This window comes from Musa acuminata, chromosome BXJ1-10, assembly GCF_036884655.1.
Source record: "Musa acuminata AAA Group cultivar baxijiao chromosome BXJ1-10, Cavendish_Baxijiao_AAA, whole genome shotgun sequence".
NCBI lineage: Eukaryota > Viridiplantae > Streptophyta > Magnoliopsida > Zingiberales > Musaceae > Musa > Musa acuminata.
Genome location: NC_088336.1, coordinates 17172545 through 17184873, shown reverse-complemented (window position 1 = coordinate 17184873; position 12329 = coordinate 17172545).

The window sequence follows — 12329 nt, the reverse complement described above, 5'->3', positions numbered from 1 at the left end:
TTTTTCATATTTGATTATTCATCCTTTGTCATGATTTGAAAATTATTGTAAAAAGAAAAAGAGATACAAAATTATATTCTTCCCTTCTTTTTGACAATAATAAAGGGGGATATAGCTAGCTTGCACAAGTCAATAAGATGCAAAAACTTGCTTGAGTGCTTGCACATCTAAAGAGAAGATGCAAACGTACTTCATGTAGATTGCTTTATGTAAAACATTGTATTTTATTAGCTTGTTATCTTGCATTATTTTTCAAAAACTTGCTAGCCTTCAAGAAGAAATAATGTGTATTTCTGATTTTGATTGAAATCATTCTTGATGTTTTAATGATGCATGCAATGATAAAATAGTTATGATGAAAAATTATTTTGACATTCATAACTTGATTTTTCATCTTTGATTATTCATCCTTTGTCATTCTTGTAAAGGAAAATTATTCTTCCTTTCTTTGAAAATTATTGTAAAGGAAAAAAGAGATACAAAATTGTATTCTTCCTTTCTTTTTGACAATGACAAAGGGGGAGATAGCTAGCTTGCACAAGTCAAGAAGATGCAAAAACTTACTTGCTTGCTTGCACATCTAAAGTGAAGCAAAAATTATAAATGTACAAATCTTAAAAAGAAGCAAAACTTATTAGTTTGCTCATCTCAAAAGCAAGAAATGCTATCTTGCAATCTCAAGCAATAGTGCTATTTCAAGAAGCAAAACTTGCAACTTGCACATTGCAAAAGGAAGCAAGAATCGCTAGCTTACACACTTCAACAAGAAAGCTATCTTGCATTTGCTTTCGAAATTTTTGCTAGCTTGTATGTTGTAAACTTGCTATCTTACTACCTTGCATATCTACAACTTGATAGCTTGCATGTTCTAAATATGATGTAACACTTGCTAAATTTTTTAGCTTACAAATTGTATGATGATAAATACAATGATTTGATCTTGTATATCTTAAACACTTGATAGTTGCACTTCTCCTTTTTGTTGATGACAAAGGGGGAGAAGTATGATGTTATGCATAAGTGTTTAATAACATATTGCTTGGATTTTTGAATCCAAGAGTTCTATCAATATGATATATTGATAAGGGGAGTTTGTTTAAACTCCGGGAGTTAAGGTTAACTCCGTCATCAATTGACTGTCATTATCAAAAAGGGAAAGATTGTTGAATCTTGGATTTTGATGATGAAACCAATTGATAGTATTTATGAGTTGATCTACGTTTTGAGTGACGCAGGATGCTTCGATCAGGGAGAGACAATTAAAGCAGGAAGAATCATGTTGGGCCGGAGGAAAACATGTTAGAAGATTTGACGTTGAGCCGGAGGATCGATCGACATATCGATAGAAGGCTTTGGGCCATTGATTCGAGAATTGAGCCAAGAAGAGCGGATATTGTGCCAATGATATCAGAGTTACTGAGGTTAATTGGCCGATTGGGCAATAGGTCGTAAGAAAGGATGATGTGCCGAAGAATCGGACGAAGCATCGATGGACCAATGACATGCCGGACAACATGATTTATGCTTAGTAATAATTGTCTAGATCGAATATTTTGTGTGTGCAGGATTAATTACGATAGCAAGACAAAAAGCAAAATGAAGTTCCGGAGTCAAGAATGTGATTTCGTTGGGAGTTCGAGAGTTCGTCCGAAGTTCTACCGGAACCAACCGAGAAGTCTAGGAGCTTCCCAAAGAAGCTCATCGGAACTTGCCAAGAAGATCATCATGAAGTCCAAGAGCTTGTTGGGAGTCCGCCGGAACATTGCCGAAAGATCGTTGGAAGTTCACCGGAAGAAACCGAACTTATTTTGCTTAGAATATGTCTTAGGAATTGTAGTTAGCACATAATTAGAGTTGGGATTGTGAGATAATCCCATCAACTCTATTAGAGGCCAATTGGGCCTGAAGATGGGCTGGTTTGGGCCGAATTCAAGGCCCAACCAGGATGCTGAAAGCCTGGCCGATGGTGGCATCACCTAGGGAACAGCACCCCAGGAATTCTAGGCGATGGTACCGCCCAAGCTGGCAATGGAACCGTCGATAGTGAATGCTGCCAGCGATGGTATTGCCCCTATCAAGCGGTGGGACCACCCAATGGCAGATCCTGTGATGGTAATACCTCCCAGGAACGGTAGTGGTACTGCTAATACCCAAGAAACTTGGGATGAGACCTTTTTAGGCTCTAAGTTTGAATCAACTTGAAGCCTATAAATATCCATCTCATCCTTGGTTAACTTAAGCAAGCATAGAGAGTTTAAAAGTGAGAAAATGTTATAGAAATCACTTGAGAAATCCCCTCCTCTAGCTTAAACTTAGAATTATGTTTAGAGAGGAGTGTGTGCTTGTAAAGGTTGTCTCCTAAACCTGTGAAAAGGAGAAGAGGGGTGTAAAAGGGTAGTTGATCTTCGTCCGTTGAAAGAAGATCGATAGTGGATGTCGGTGGCCTCGACGGAAGAGGAATCAGTAGAGTGGATATAGGTCACGACGACCAAACCACTATAAAAATCTGGTTTGCCTTTCTTTTATGTAATTTATCTGACTGCAAACTTTCTTACTGTGCTTTAACTACGCCTACGCTCGTATACGCTTTCAATCTAAGCATATTTTCGAAATTAGTTTTATCATACGAAACGAAAGAATTTTCAGAACCGACGTGCACCAATTCACCTTACCCCTCTTAGCACCGACTCGTTCCTAACACGTCCAATATAGCTTGCTCGATGCCATCTTCCAACAAAAACGAAGAGAAAAAAAGAAAAATATTTATGGATTAATTTAAAATATTATAATATTTTAAAAATGAGATTATAAATAGTAAAAAAAGATTGTAAATAAATAAATATTGGACTTATTCCATCGTTAGCCGTTCATGTGAGGACTCACATAGTCGCCCATTTTATGAAGTATCTGAGAGATCAAAAGACGCACTACTGTCTGTGCCCGAATCACATACCCGCCGACTGATGACGAAATAGAATACCCGGGGCCCTCTGTGGGGCCAATGCTTTTGGACGCCACCGACACAGCTTGCTGTTCGAGATATGTCGATGCCGTGACGGCTGTGAGAATATAAGCTATCAATCTTCAAAGATTTCTTTGTTCGAGACGCGTCGCGTTTACCTGCCGATGAATTCGCTGCTTTCCAATCCGACACCGGCATTGTGAACTCACCTGCACACCAAGCCGTCTCATATAATAAAAAGATGACTTCACGTTCGTCCGCATTCCAAATCGTTCAAGAAAAAAAAGAAAAAGAAGGAAGAAATTGATGCATCATATTTAAATTGTGATAATGGCAGAGTCTTACCGCCGTGTGAAAGGGTGGAGATTTTTGGGTTTAGTGGCGAGGGAATCACGGTGATATCGATGCCGGTGGATGGGCGGTGGTGCTTCTTTTTTCCTTTGCCTTTTCGCTTTCTTCCGAGGTTAAAAGCGGAGACAGAAGCAGAGATGGACAGCTCCATCGGCTTTCATGGCAGTAGCAGGCACGGAGAACATGAGGAGCTCTCAATTCATCCTCGTTCTCCTTATCATATACTTCATCTGTGGAATGAAGTGCAATGATACCAATGACTTGGGTAAACCTTTCGATCTAGTTTCTGGTCACTTGTAAATTCTTGGCGATTACAAAATGACGACCCCCTGAATGTCCAATCATGTTATCTTGGAGGAGCATGTCATCAAGAAAATTAAAGCCAGTGTAACAATGACTACCATGAGAAAAAACTCTTGAAACCTACCTCAATGGTTTCCCGGCATCTGCAGGCGGTGGCGGAGGGGGCAGACTATCTCGCCGCGGCGTAGGCGGAGGAGGGCACGGCCGTGGCATCGACGGCAACGGCGTCAACTCTGGAAGCAGCAATTCTGATTCCGGCTCAGGAGCAGAGGTTCCGGTCCTCGGAGCCGCCGCAGCAGCAGCAGGTCACCACGGCAGCCGTGGCCACAGTGCTGCAAGCAGGCACGGCTACCACCTCCGTGCCATGCTCACAACTACTGCGTTCTCAGCTGCCATTCTTGTGTATCAGCAGTAGCAGCACCAGCAGAAGCTTCTTCTGATATAGGAAAGCTGGTTGGTTTGGTGCAGTGCTTTCTCAGCACTTTGTATAGTAAAGCTGGTTGATACGAAGAAGCTTTGTGATTTTATGCTTAATGAAAGAGACTCCACAATCAGACATGCTTGTAAACCAGCTCTTAACCCCTAATTCTACTGTTGGAAATTGGTGTCAATAAATAATACATCATATACCTCAAGAATTCAAAATTCAAGTGTTTTGTCTTTACTCATATATGATTGAAGATCAACAATATTTAACAAGTCCCAAAAAAACAAATTAATGTGAACAACAACAAAATACAATTTAAGTAGGGCTTCCTGAGCAACACAATTCATGATCAATAAGGAGCCTAAATTAAGGATGTCAACAATTCATGATCAATAAGGAGTCTAAACTGTTCTATCTTCGGAGAAACTACCTTCGGTGAGGAAATAGTATTGGAAAAAGTTCATTGCATCGAGAGAGAGATTTATTATAAAAATATATTATATATTTATGGAAGAAAAAGTCAAATTAGTTATTGATTGGGGTTTCTTGAAAGTGAATTATTCATTTTGAATATAATTACTGTAATATATCTTTAGAGACTATATAAACCTTGTTGGATAATGAAAGATATAGAGTTTATGAAATTATAAAAAAGTTTTAAGAGAAATATAGAAGATTTAACCTTGTCCTACTCTTCCTTTGTTTAATAACTTTATCCTTTCTTTCTATCAAGTTTAACATTTAGTATTAGAGTATAGGTTAAGCTATGGCCTCTTCCAAGTACCATCCAACTCCAAATCTTCAAATTGACAAAAGAAAATTATGACATATGGTACATCCAAATGAAGATTCTTCTAAGCTCCTAAGATGTATGAGAGTTTGTAGAAGATAGATTTGTTAAACTAAGTCTAGTAGAAGAAGGAGCAATGAATACAAAAGCAATAAAACAACTCAAAGATAGAAGGAAGAAGGAGAAAAAGACCCTGTTCACCATCTACCAAGAGCTTGATGATACAATGTTCGAGATCATTACTCTAGCAAATACTTCAAAGGAGGCTTGGAAAATGTTTCAAAAAGCATTCGGTCGTATTGATAAGGTAAAGAAACTTTATCTATAAGTTTTACGAGTCGAGTCTGAAAAATTACAACAAGGTATTTCAGAAACTATTTTTGATTAATTCTAAAAAAATATTTCTATTATTCATCAAATAAGATAAAATGGTGAACAAATAAGTAATTAAAGAGTAATAGAAAAAATACTGAGATCTCTAGATCTAAAATTTGATTTTCTTGTTGTTGTGATTGAATAATCTAAAGATTTGAAAAAAATATCTTTAGAACACTTATGTGTTCCCTTCAAGTTTTTGTACAAAGAATTAAAAAAAGAGGATAAGACAAAACTATGGAGTAAGCACTATAAATCAAGCTTACTCTTAAAAGTAAAGATAAATCAAATTCTCAAAGAGGAAGAGAACATGGACAAAAAGGAAGAGAAGGCAAAAATCAAACCAATAAAAAATCTCTAAACAATAAAAGTAATGGAGAAAATTCTAGCCAGAGAAGTTGAGGCTATGATCGAGGATGTGGTCAAGGCTCTGGACGTGGCAGAACTTATAAAATGTTTGAAATACAATTCTATGTTTGTAAAAGGTATGAACATTACTCTTATGAATGTTATTATAATCCTAATACTTAAGGTGATAAGATAAATTTTATTAAGGAAGAAAAGAACAAAAATCAAGTTTTACTAATAACTTATGATAATTTGAAAGAGGATCAGTCTATGATATGATATCTAGATACAAGAGCCTCAAATCACATGTGTGGTATCAAAGAGCTATTTTTAAAAATAGATATAAGTTATTTCGGGAATATTACATTTAGTGATCTATCTCAAAGACCAGTAAAATGCAAAGGTAATTTTTTTTTTGGACTTAATAATGGCAAAGAATTATACATTTAAGATGTTTATTATGTTTTCGATAAGAAAAATAATATTCTAAGCTTAGGGTAATTACTTAAAAAAAGTTATGATATTCAGATAAAAAATATGACTCTTTCTGTTCATGATGAGAATAAAAAATTAATCATACATATGAAAATGATAAAGAATAGAATGTTTCCTCTGTATTTGTGTATTTTTAATTCGTCAAATTATTTTAAAACTAATATTGAGGACATTTCCATGCCATGACATCTTAGATATGCTCACTTAAATTTTTAGCATTTGAAACTTTTATAGAAGTATAATATGGTGATAGGAATGTCAAGAATTAATCTCCTATCAAAATTATGTAAAATATATGTCATGGATAAGCAAGAAAGAAAGCCTTTCAAAGTCAGAATAACAAAAAGAACATGACATCGACTTGATTTGGTGCACTCATATGTTTGTGACCCTATTAATCCAGTATCACTTGAGGAAGCAAGTATTTTCTCACCTTTACTAATGATTATAATAGCAAAACTTGGGTTTACATATTAAAAAAAGTTTTAAGTAAATTCAAAGAATTTAAGGATTTGGTTGAAAGATAAAGTGGTTGCAAGATTAAATGTTTAAGAATAAATAGAGGTGGTCAATATATATTAAATGAATTTAAAAGTTTTTATAGAAATAATAGAATTCTATATCAATTAACTATGTTATACACACCTCAACAAAATTGTATCTCAAAAAGAAAAAAAAAGACTATACTTAAATGAAAATATGACTATACTTAATATGGTTGGATGCATGTTAAATGAAAGAAAAATTCCTAAAGAATTTTGGGGAGATACCGTTGCTTATGCAGTTTATTTGCTTAACATATTTCCGACAAAGTGAATTGGTAATTTTATACCAGAAGTGTTGAATCTTAGATTTTGATAATGAAATCAATTAATAAATTTATGATCTAATGCGCGTTTGAGTAACACAAGACTAGCTTAAGAAGAGGCAAATTAATTGAAGTAGGAGGAATCAGACGTTGGAATTGAACATGTCAGAATATTGGATGTCGGACCGGAGGATTGGTCGACGTGTCGGTAGAAGGCTTCGTGTCGTGAATTCGAGCATTGGGCCGAAGGAGCGGATATTGCACTAAGGAAATTAGAGTTGTAGAGGTCAACATGCAGATTAGGCAAAATGCTACAAAAGAGGATAATGCGCCGAAGGATTGGACGAAACGCCAATGAACCAATGACATGTCGGACAAAGGATTCATGCTTTGTAATAATTTGTCTAAGATCAAAGTAGTTTATAGGGCTAATTGAGTTAGTTTTTGGTATAATCATGTTAACTTAATTAGGGGCTAATTAGACCTTAATTGGGACTGATTTAGGCTCATTAGGAGGCTCATTCAATGACCCAAAAGTTGGGTTAGGTAGTGGAACCGCCTATGAGTTGGAAAACTCGAAAAACCTAGTCTCCGAGGCTGTCAGGCGGTGGTACCACCCAGTGATAATATGTCAGGGCTACAGGCGATGGTACTGCTCATACCTAGAAGACCTAGAAATTTAATTTTTTGGCTCCATATTTGAAATCATTTGGGGCCTATAAATACCCCACTTGGGCAACAAGAAAGGAGTAAGAATTCTTGAGGAAAAAACTAAGTAAACTCTGCCAAAACTTTGAGTTCCTACTTCCTAGTGCTTAGAATAAGTCTTAAGGGAAGTGTGTGAGGGACTACTTATAAAAGAGTGGCTTGTAAGGGTTGTCTCCTAAACTTATAAAAATGAGAAATGAGTATAAAAGACTAGTTGATTTTTGCCCATTGAAAGAAGATCGGTAATGGAAGTCAGTGGCCTCGAGTGAAGAGGAATCGGGAGTGGATGTAAGTCACGACGATCGAATTACTATAAAAACATGGTTTGCATTTACTTTAAGTTCTTTACTTTAATTGTAAACTGATTTCTTACTTTCACTATGCTTCCGTACGCTTTCAAGTTAAACATATTTCTTATACGGGCTTTATTAAAATGGTTTTCCATCGAGCGAAAGAGTTTCAAAACTGATGTGATTTTTATCGCTGCACTAATTCACCCATCTCTCTTAGTATCATTCTTGATCCTAACAATTAATATTATAGTCACGTTCTTTTCTCATTTGGTTTAACACCTAAAAAAAATAACTCTTTTCGATTTTCAAGAGGGTTAATCTATCATTTGTCCTCCTATGTTTAATGGGATGGACTACACTTATTAGAAAACTCGAATGAGAGTTTTCTTGCTTTCTATGGATTTGAATTTATGGAATATCGTCGAAAGCGATTTTCAAAAGTCTTCTACTCCAATAAACGAATGGAATGATTTGGAGAATAAAACTTTTTCTTTAAATGCTAGAGCTATGAACGCTCTATTTTGCTCCTTGGATAAAAATGAATTCAATTGAATTTCTATTTGTGAAACGACTTATGACATTTGGCAGACACTTGAAATCACATATGAAGGCACGAGTAGAGTTAAACATTCTAAAGTTAATCTTTTGATGTATGATTTTGAGTTGTTTAATATGAAACCAAGCGAAATCGTTGGAGATATGTACACCTGTTTTACGGATGTCATTAGTTTAAAAAGTCTTAGTAAATATTTTTCTAATTTTGAACTTATTAATAAAATACTAAGCTCCCTTCCAAAGTGTTAGGATCTGAAAGTAATTACAATACAAGAGGCAAAGAACTTAAACAATTTTTCATTGGGAAAACTTATTGGTTTATTGATGACATGAAATGACGTGTAAGACAAATGATGAATATGATGAACTTGAGAACAACCTTCCAAAGAATAGGAAGGACTTGGCACTTAGAATAAAAAAAGACCACTCGAGCGAAAGCTTAAGTGATGATGACATAGAACTCCTCATAAATAAATTTATAAAATTTATAAAACATAAAATATGAAACTAAGAATAAAAATAAACTTAAAAAGAAGATGTTGCCAAAGAAGAAGAAGACACTCAAAATGACTTGGGAGAAATCAAGTACCTTCAAAGATGAGGAGCAAACCGATGAAGACGAAATGATGAATTTCGCTTTGATGACTCTCGACAATAAGGTAAATTAACTCAAATGAAACTCCTTTACATTACTATGAAATTACTTGATGCTTTTCATGAGTTATTTTTAAATTAATTAGTAAAATAAAAAATAAAAGAAAATTATCATGCTTCTCTTTCTAGTGTTTAAAAAAATATATTTAAAAATTAAGCATAACAATTGCATGTTAAAATAAACAAAATGTTTTTGATTGAAAATGTTTTATATTTGATGAAATCAATTTTGATGATTTAATGAAGAATAATGATGTAATGAAAATATTAAAGTTTTACTACCATGCTTGATGATTTTATACTATGCATGAGATTTTGAAGTTATACATGATGATTTTTATGATTTATGGTTTATTAATCTTAATGATTGCTATGATAAAATTTGCTCTTTCGGTTTTAAACAATAATGCATGTGTTGATTATGACATATAAAACTAAGGCATGCTTGTGTGAAATAAATCACACAGATTGAAACAACTAAAAAGGAAATGCATTTTGAAAATTTCTCTATCTCTATCTTATCGATTTTTTTAAAAAAATTGATAAATCTCTTGAAAGTGATTTTGATGATTTTGATTATTTGAATTTGAATGAGATTTTACCTATATCGTGATTTTGATTCCTCGGTATTATAGCTTGAAATATTTTAAAAATCAAGATCTTCTATTATGTGTTCTCCTATTATTTAAGAGGATTTATTTTATGAATCTTGATTTTTTATGAATTCTAAGAATTATAACTTGTGATATTTTTTATGAATCATGATCTTGACAACTTGAGATTTTTTATACATAAATAAGATCTTTTATTCTCCTATGTTCCTTTTCGCTAAAGAAGAGATTCATCTAAAGGAATCTTGATTTTTTTACTTGATACTTATGAATTGAAATTTATGTTATATGAATCAAGATTTTTCATTAATTATTCTCTTACAATTCCTTTTGATATTTATTAAGGAAAGATTTCTCCAAATAAACCAATGATATATCTCTAGGCTTTTTAATATTTATGACTCGAATTTTATATGTACAATTCTCATGTATTTATGACTTGTATATCTCATCACCAAGTTAATTTTCTTGATATATTTCATGTGATGATTTGAAAAATAATATAAAGGGAAAAGTTTTGCACTATTGTAAGTATCCATTCTTTTTGACAATGACAAAGGGGGAGCAAAACTTGCTAAACTTGCTCAAACTCAAAAGAGAAGTAAAAATTACAAACTTGCATATTGCAAAGGAATCAAAAATTGCTAGCTTGCACTTCTTAAAAGAGAAGAAAGAACTCACTAGCTTGCATGTTGTAAAATGATATAAAATTTGCTAACTTGCATGATGTAAAACTTATTAAAATTGCTAGCTTAATCATCTCAAAAGAGAAGCAAAGTTTTCTAGCTTACATATTTCAAAAAGATGCAAAAATAGGCTATCTTGCACATCTCAAAAAATAAAAAATTTTGCTACCTTTCATATGTGAGAAACTTGCTAGCTTGCTCATCTCAAGGAAAGGAAAACTTGCTAGCCTTCATACTTCAAAGTGAAGTAAAACTTGACAATTCGCTATCTTATAAAATGATGAAAAATTTGCTAAATTGTATGTTTAAAAAATATACTAGTTGCACTTTTCTCCTTTTTGTTAATGACAAAGGGGAGAAGGTATGATGATAATTTGGATCCTGTATGATACGATGCACTTTGATATTTTAAAATTATGATTATGTATACAATATTCATGATTTTATTATGATGATGGTTACACCAATTAGGTGCCATGAATTCGGGTATTTGAGTGACGATTTGAATCATGAATGATATGATGCACTTTGATATATTAAAATTATGATTATATATGCAATGCTCATGATTTTATTATGATGATGTATATGATGTATTGCTTATGATATGAATCATGATTGCTTTGAATAGAATTCAATTTGATTGAAAGTTTCCATTAATATGGTATATTGATAGGGGGCATTCAGTTTAAACTCTGTCATCAATTGATTATCATCATAAAAAAGAGAGAGATTGTTAAATCTCAAATTTTGATGATGAAATCAATTGATGAGTTTACGATCTAATGTCCGTTTGAGTGATGCAGGACTAGCATCGATCAAAGAGAGACAAATTGATTAAAGTAGGAGGAATTAGACGTTGGAATTGAACATGTCAGAAGATTGGATGTCAGACCGGAGGATCGATTGACATGTTGGCAGAAGGCTTCATGCTGTGAATTCGGGTATCGAGCCGAAGGAGTGGATATTGCGCCAAGGAGCTTCGAGTTGCAGAGGTCAACATGTCAATTGGGCAAAAGGCCGCAAAAGAGGACGATGCGTCGAAGGATTGGACGAAGTGCTGATGAACCAATGACATGCCGGACAAAAGATTCATGCTTTGTAATCATTTGTCTATAATCGATATCGTTTAGAGAGCTAATTGAGTTAGCTTTTGGTGTAATCATGCTAACTCAATTATGGACCAATTGGGCCTTAATTGAGACTGATTTGGGCTTATTGGGAGGCTGTGACCCAAAAGTTGGGTTAGGCGACGGCATTGCCAGAACAGGCGGTGGAACCGCTTGTGAGTTGGAAAACTCAAAAAACCTGATCTCCGAGGCTGTCATGTGGTGGTACCGCACAATGTCATGCTACAAGCAGTGGTACCACACAGTGCAAGCGGTGATACCGCCCATACCCGAAAGACCCAGAAATTTAAATTTTTGGCTCTATTTTTTAAACCATTTGAGGCCTATAAATACCTCACTTGGGTAGTAAGAAAGGAGCGAGAATTCTTGAGGAAAAAATTGAGTAAACTCTACCAAAACTTTGAATTCCCTCATCCTAGTGCTTAGAGTCAGTCCTAAGGGATATGTGTGAGGGACTACTTATAAAAGAGTGGCTTGTAAGAGTTGTCTCCTAAACCCATGAAAAGGAGAAAGGGGTGTAAAAGGGTAGTTGATCTTTACCCATTGGAGGAAGATTTATAGTGGAAGCCGGTGGCCTCGAGTGAAGAGGAATCGAGAGTAGATGTAGGTCATGACGACCAAACCACTATAAAAATTTGGTTTATAGTAATCAAGGTGAAATAAAAGTATTTTATTTATAAGTTCAAGTTTAGAAAAACTTTTACCAAGTACTTTTAAACCATTGACGACATCCATAAAACGGGTGAACATATCTCTAATGGTTTCACTTTGTTCCATTCGAAACAATTCAAAACTATATATCAAAAGATCAACTTTAAAATCTTTAACCCTAC